The 7,500-nt window shown below is 46.6% G+C and overlaps 1 pseudogene; it reads left to right on the top strand.

Annotated features, from left to right (window-relative positions):
- The window catches only part of LOC128308677 (uncharacterized), a 6,645-nt pseudogene extending 4,004 nt beyond the window's left edge, over positions 1-2,641 (top strand).
- Positions 2,642-7,500: the final 4,859 nt, after the last annotated feature.

Genomic DNA, 7,500 nt, shown 5'->3' with positions numbered 1-7,500 from the left:
ACCGGATGCATGCCTTGCTGCGGTCCGCCCCCGAACACTTCTCTGCGAAGTGGCCACGCTCTAAACACCGGAAGCACCGCTTCTTTGCCAGCGGCGTTTTTGGTACCTCCCACACCGAGCATGAGGTGTACCCGAGAAGTAAGCGCTTCCCGGCCAGATGCTCCGCATCCTTTCGAGGCAGACGTACTCGCGCACGCTTCGTACCGTCACGCCGCTCCCACATGTCGATAGTTGCCATCATGAACTCCTTGCCGAGCTCCGTCAGCATCGCCCGACGCAGCTGTTGCTCGTCCGCCAAGCAGTCTATGTTGGTCACCAACACTTGTGACATTTCCGTGCGGACGGATGCTTCTCCCAATTCGCCAATGGCCACGCGAATCCGTTGGCACAGTTCTTCACTGTCCACGTCGCGGCTTAGCGGCAGCTTCAACGTATCATTTGGCGTCCGCTTCCCGACACCAATTTGCCGTTGTACTTCGGCCAGTTGCTCGTTCGTACGCACCAATCTATAAATATCAGAGTAACTCACACCCTGAGTTGGCCTCACCTCAATCACATCAGGCCGCTTTCGTGGCTTCTTCACCGGGCTCCTGTTGTTTAACAGTTGGCCTTTCAGCTGCCACTGCTGCTGATGCTGTCCAGCCACTCGGTTACCTTGCTGGTTCCCTGGCTGGTTCACTGGCTGATTCGTCCGCGGCTGCACCTGCTGCGGACGCTGCTGCTGTTGCTGCTGGGCTGGCTGCTGGCGTGCCGACTTACGGCGCACCACCTCGGCCCAGGAGCCGCCTTCCTGGTCCGGAGACGGCACCACCGTAGCCGTCACCGCACCCACTGCCTGCTGCTGCTGCTGCTGTTGTTGTTGCAGCTGCGACTGCGCAGCCACCAACTGCGTCAAGAGCCCGGAGACCATCTCCCGCTCCTTTCGATTCTCATCGCGCAGGTACTGAACCTCATGGCGATGACTCTCTTGCAGCTCCGCTAAATCCTTGCGGAACTGCTCCGCTTGCTCCGTCATTTGTGCTCTGAGGAGGGCCAGTTGGTCCTCCAAGCGCTCGATGAGCTTTTCCATCGACACTACCGACGCTGCTGCTACGGCTGTGCCAACTCCACTCGTTCGGCCAACACCACTCGTGGCTGTGGCCTTTCCTTCCGTAACTCGACTAAGCATCACCACCGGTTTCGAACTCACCGGTGGCCGGCTCTCGGTCGATCCCGACCGTGACCGCAGGATCCGACTACTGTACGACATCGCCAGTCCGAAGGAGTCCGCGCTTTACGCTGGATTTACTCCCCCTCCACGGGGGGACGCCAGCAGCGGACCGCCACGATGATCGCCCAAGAACAAACAAAAACTCCAACAAATTTTATTAAATAAATAAATATGTTTCAAAAATTTGTTTTCGGGTTCGCTGCCTGCCGTCCTGCTTAAGTCTCCGCTGCGTTGCGTTCGCGCCTAAATGTATACCGTCCGCATACACTGCCTCGGGAGCTTTCGTCGCTACGCGCTTCTCCACCTCGCGGATAGGTGGCGCTGTGGAGCAGAAGCTCTGAGCTGTCACAACGCGTCGCTCGAGCGCACACCCACACGCGACGATCCACCTGACGCCGCTCTGCCGCTATTTTTACACGAACTTATTTTATAGTTTTTTGGCGTTTTCTGCACTGCCACCGACCGGAATAATGTTCTTCAGTGACGCCACTACTGAATTAACGTTCCACTTAATGTTTTAATCGCCTATTTCGCGTATAAACAGCACTGGTCTGTTCCCATACAAAATGTATGGGAGAGATTTCTTTCGCTTTTATCAGGCGAGCATCGTCCTGTTTCGTTAATATTTCACCATTCAGGGGTAGAAGGCACTAAAAGACACTGATTAAAACACTTTTTGGCCCTTTTCGCAAAGTTTTACACCCGAATTTTCCGCTTTTAACCGGAGCGACACAGAGGCACGTCCGAGCACTGCTATGACAGCTGTCACACACAGGGATAACTGGCTTGTGGCCGCCAAGCGTTCATAGCGACGTGGCTTTTTGATCCTTCGATGTCGGCTCTTCCTATCATTGTGAAGCAAAATTCACCAAGCGTAGGATTGTTCACCCTTTCAAGGGAACGTGAGCTGGGTTTAGACCGTCGTGAGACAGGTTAGTTTTACCCTACTGGTGTGTGCTGTTTGCCGCTATCTTAACGGAATTCCTGTGCAGTACGAGAGGAACCACAGGTACGGACCACTGGCTCAATACTAGTTCGACCGGACTTTGGTATGACGCTACGTCCGCTGGATTATGCCTGAACGCCTCTAAGGTCGTATCCAATCCGAGCTGATAGCGCTTCTCAAACCCATTAGGTGATCGGAAGCTAGCGGGCTTAACAACCCTCCGAGATCCGTCGGTGCTGCCCCGCGCACACTGACGTCTCATCCCCGCTATAGCACTAGACTGAGCCGCAACGGGCGGGAGCACGCTGCACGTGGAAGTACCTTACCACAGGGAACCCTGGTGGCTGTGTTTCCGTCGACCGTGGATACAACTAGTTTCGACACCTTCGACCGCCCGCAAACGACGGGACTACAGGCTGGGAGCTGCGAGTTGTAGAGATGCGTTCGCATCGATCCTCTCAGGCGACCCATGCTTGCTGGTGCTCGCGTTCACTTTGGGAATGGAGTGTTCGCGAGAGTGATTGTTGTGTTGTGTGTGTACAGTTGGTGCTTGCGTGCACTCCCATAGTGGAGTGTTCGCGAGCTTAAAACGCTAAGTCCCGATTAATACTCTCCTCGCAACATTATGTGCGTGGCTCCACGCCAAGTGGGATTAGCGGTGCGAAACGCGATTGGTAAAGTCGATGGTGATGTGCGTACCAACAGGCGATTTGTTAAGTCAAATGCGAACTGTGGTGCAACAGGCAATGTGTGTTTATTATCAGGTGTTGTTGGAAGTCAATACGATTTGACTTTCAAAAATTTTTCTAAGTCCCGATTTTTTTTCTCGTCGAGTAACTACAATGCACTATTTCTATCGCAGCGGACTTGCGGTTCATGGCCTTAATGATCGCGAACGAACACGTATTCGCAAAAAAATTTTTGTATGAAAAAGTCACCACTCGGGTACCTCCATACAAAAGTACCAAGTTCGGGTCGAGTGGTCGATGGACGTCGAAGGTGAAAATTTTTCATCATCGAAAATTTTTTCCAAAGTTGAAGCAAATGGGCCCTAGAGTATGAAAAGTGAAACCACGGATCGATTTGAGAAATAAAAATTTTTGTATGAAAAAGTCACCACTCGGGTACCTCCATACAAAAGTACCAAGTTCGGGTCGAGTGGTCGATGGACGTCGAAGGTGAAAATTTTTCATCATCGAAAATTTTTTCCAAAGTTGAAGCAAATGGGCCCTAGAGTATGAAAAGTGAAACCACGGATCGATTTGAGAAATAAAAATTTTTTGTATGGGAGGGCCCCTGCTAGAACATTTTTCCCAAGTGCGACCATTTTACCCAGTGAGTCAAAAAAAAATTTTTTTCACGGTGACTCAAAACTTCAATATTAGACTCCCCTGAGTATGAAAAGTGAAACGAAAATCATTTTTGAGAAGAAAAAATTTTTGTATGGGAGGGCCCCTGCTAGAACATTTTTCCCAAGTGCGTCGATTTTGGGTCGCCGACACAAGCTCGGGTCAAAAAAATTTTTTTTTCTCGGTGACTCAAAACATCAATTTTAGACTCCCCTGAGTATGAAAAGTGAAACGAAAATCATTTTTGAGAAGAAAAAAATTTTGTATGGGAGGGCCCCTGCTAGAACATTTTTCCCAAGTGCGTCGATTTTGGGTCGCCGACACAAGCTCGGGTCAAAAAAATTTTTTTTTCACGGTGACTCAAAACATCAATTTTAGACTCCCCTGAGTATGAAAAGTGAAACGAAAATCATTTTTGAGAAGAAAAAATTTTTGTATGGGAGGGCCCCTGCTAGAACATTTTTCCCAAGTGCGTCGATTTTTGGGTCGCCGACACAAGCTCGGGTCAAAAAAATTTTTTTTTCTCGGTGACTCAAAACATCAATTTTAGACTCCCCTGAGTATGAAAAGTGAAACGAAAATCATTTTTGAGAAGAAAAAATTTTTGTATGGGAGGGCCCCTGCTAGAACATATTTCCCAAGTGCGTCGATTTTGGGTCGCCGACACAAGCTCGGGTCAAAAAAATTTTTTTTTCACGGTGACTCAAAACATCAATTTTAGACTCCCCTGAGTATGAAAAGTGAAACGAAAATCATTTTTGAGAAGAAAAAATTTTTGTATGGGAGGGCCCCTGCTAGAACATTTTTCCCAAGTGCGTCGATTTTGGGTCGCCGACACAAGCTCGGGTCAAAAAAATTTTTTTTTCACGGTGACTCAAAACATCAATTTTAGACTCCCCTGAGTATGAAAAGTGAAACGAAAATCATTTTTGAGAAGAAAAAATTTTTGTATGGGAGGGCCCCTGCTAGAACATTTTTCCCAAGTGCGTCGATTTTGGGTCGCCGACACAAGCTCGGGTCAAAAAAATTTTTTTTTCTCGGTGACTCAAAACATCAATTTTAGACTCCCCTGAGTATGAAAAGTGAAACGAAAATCATTTTTGAGAAGAAAAAATTTTTGTATGGGAGGGCCCCTGCTAGAACATTTTTCCCAAGTGCGTCGATTTTGGGTCGCCGACACAAGCTCGGGTCAAAAAAATTTTTTTTTCACGGTGACTCAAAACATCAATTTTAGACTCCCCTGAGTATGAAAAGTGAAACGAAAATCATTTTTGAGAAGAAAAAATTTTTGTATGGGAGGGCCCCTGCTAGAACATTTTTCCCAAGTGCGTCGATTTTTGGGTCGCCGACACAAGCTCGGGTCAAAAAAATTTTTTTTTCTCGGTGACTCAAAACATCAATTTTAGACTCCCCTGAGTATGAAAAGTGAAACGAAAATCATTTTTGAGAAGAAAAAAATTTTGTATGGGAGGGCCCCTGCTAGAACATTTTTCCCAAGTGCGTCGATTTTGGGTCGCCGACACAAGCTCGGGTCAAAAAATTTTTTTTTTCACGGTGACTCAAAACATCAATTTTAGACTCCCCTGAGTATGAAAAGTGAAACGAAAATCATTTTTGAGAAGAAAAAAATTTTGTATGGGAGGGCCCCTGCTAGAACATTTTTCCCAAGTGCGTCGATTTTGGGTCACCGACACAAGCTCGGGTCAAAAAATTTTTTTTTTCACCGTGACTCAAAACATCAATTTTAGACTCCCCTGAGTATGAAAAGTGAAACGAAAATCATTTTTGAGAAGAAAAAATTTTTGTATGGGAGGGCCCCTGCTAGAACATATTTCCCAAGTGCGTCGATTTTGGGTCGCCGACACAAGCTCGGGTCAAAAAAATTTTTTTTTCACGGTGACTCAAAACATCAATTTTAGACTCCCCTGAGTATGAAAAGTGAAACGAAAATCATTTTTGAGAAGAAAAAATTTTTGTATGGGAGGGCCCCTGCTAGAACATTTTTCCCAAGTGCGTCGATTTTGGGTCGCCGACACAAGCTCGGGTCAAAAAAATTTTTTTTTCACGGTGACTCAAAACATCAATTTTAGACTCCCCTGAGTATGAAAAGTGAAACGAAAATCATTTTTGAGAAGAAAAAAATTTTGTATGGGAGGGCCCCTGCTAGAACATTTTTCCCAAGTAAATTCGATTTTACCCGGTGAGTCAAAAAATTTTGAAAAAAATATTTTGCCAAAATCGTGTTCATTGCCTATTATAAGGGACCAGGTCAGCTCACACGCATTTTTGGAGACCATATGGAAAGTGCGTCTGGGATTGCGGAAATTAAGTTTAGAGTGTTAAATGATGGTTTCGCAATCCCGAAAGGCTCAAAATCCACCCTAAGGTCCCCTGGGTGAAATGTGGTTTCCAAGGTGTGAGCGCTATCGGTGATAGAGTTGGAATGTGATTTCCAGAGCGCAGGGCGACTGGGCTTAGAGCGAAAATCATAGACAAGGGTAAGTATTGGACTGAACGACTCGAAGCAAACGAAAATCATAGACAAGGGTAATGGACTGAACGACTCGAAGCAAACGAAAACCACACACAAGAGTAATGGACTGAACGAATCGAAGCAAACGAAAATCACATACAAGAGTAATGGACTGAACGAATCGAAGCAAACGAAAATCACATACAAGAGTAATGGACTGAACGAATCGAAGCAAACGAAAAACCACAGACAAGAGTAATAGAGTGAACGAATCGAAGCACACGAAAACCATGAACACAGGGATAACTGAGAACGAACCTACCTATCAGAGCATGTGAAAGCATGGACAAGAGTACTGAAAATCGGACCAAACCTCTAGAAGCACACGAAAATCATGGACAAGAGTACTCAAAAACACGGACCAAACCTATGGAAGCACACGAAAACCATGAACACAGGGATAACTGAGAACGAACCTACCTATCAGAGCATGTGAAAGCATGGACAAGAGTACTGAAAATCGGACCAAACCTCTAGAAGCACACGAAAATCATGGACAAGAGTACTCAAAAACACGGACCAAACCTATGGAAGCACACGAAAACCATGAACACAGGGATAACTGAGAACGAACCTACCTATCAGAGCATGTGAAAGCATGGACAAGAGTACTGAAAATCGGACCAAACCTCTAGAAGCACACGAAAATCATGGACAAGAGTACTCAAAAACACGGACCAAACCTCTCGAAGCACACGAAAACCATGAACACAGGGATAACTGAGAACGAACCTACCTATCAGAGCATGTGAAAGCATGGACAAGAGTACTGAAAATCGGACCAAACCTCAAGAAGCACACGAAAATCATGGACAAGAGTACTCAAAAACACGGACCAAACCTATCGAAGCTCACGAAAACCATGAACACAGGGATAACTGAAAACGAACCGAACCTCTCGTAGCAAACGAAAAACATGGACAAAATTATTCGAAACGAACCGAAGCTCGATGCGAAAAACATGGAAAAGCAAGCCCGTAAGTCGCACTATCAAGCCCATAAGTCGCACTATCAAGCCCATAAGTCGCACTATCAAGCCCGTTAGTCGCACTATCAAGCCCATAGGTCGCACTATCAAGCCCGTTGGTCGCACTATCAAAGCCCGTTAGTCGCACTATCAGGCCCTTAAGTCGCACTATCAGGCCCGTAAGTCGCACCAAAAAGCCCGTAAATTGCCCTATCAAGCCCGTTAGTCGCACTATCAGGCCCATAAGTCGCACCAACAAGCCCGTAAATTACCCTATCAAGCCCATAAGTCGCACCAAAAAGCCCGTAAATTGCCCTATCAAGCCCATAAGTCGCACCAAAAAGCCCGTAATTCGCACCAAAAAGCCCGTAAATTGCCCTATCAAGCCCGTTAGTCGCACTATCAGGCCCGTAAGTCGCACCATCAAGCCCGTAAATTGCCCGATAAAGCCCGTAAATTGCCCGATCAAGAGCCAGCGCTGCATTGTCGGTTAAT

Source organism: Anopheles moucheti (genome assembly GCF_943734755.1).
Source record: "Anopheles moucheti chromosome X unlocalized genomic scaffold, idAnoMoucSN_F20_07 X_unloc_5, whole genome shotgun sequence".
Lineage (NCBI taxonomy): Eukaryota > Metazoa > Arthropoda > Insecta > Diptera > Culicidae > Anopheles > Anopheles moucheti.
This window is presented reverse-complemented; position numbering and strand designations above follow the sequence as displayed.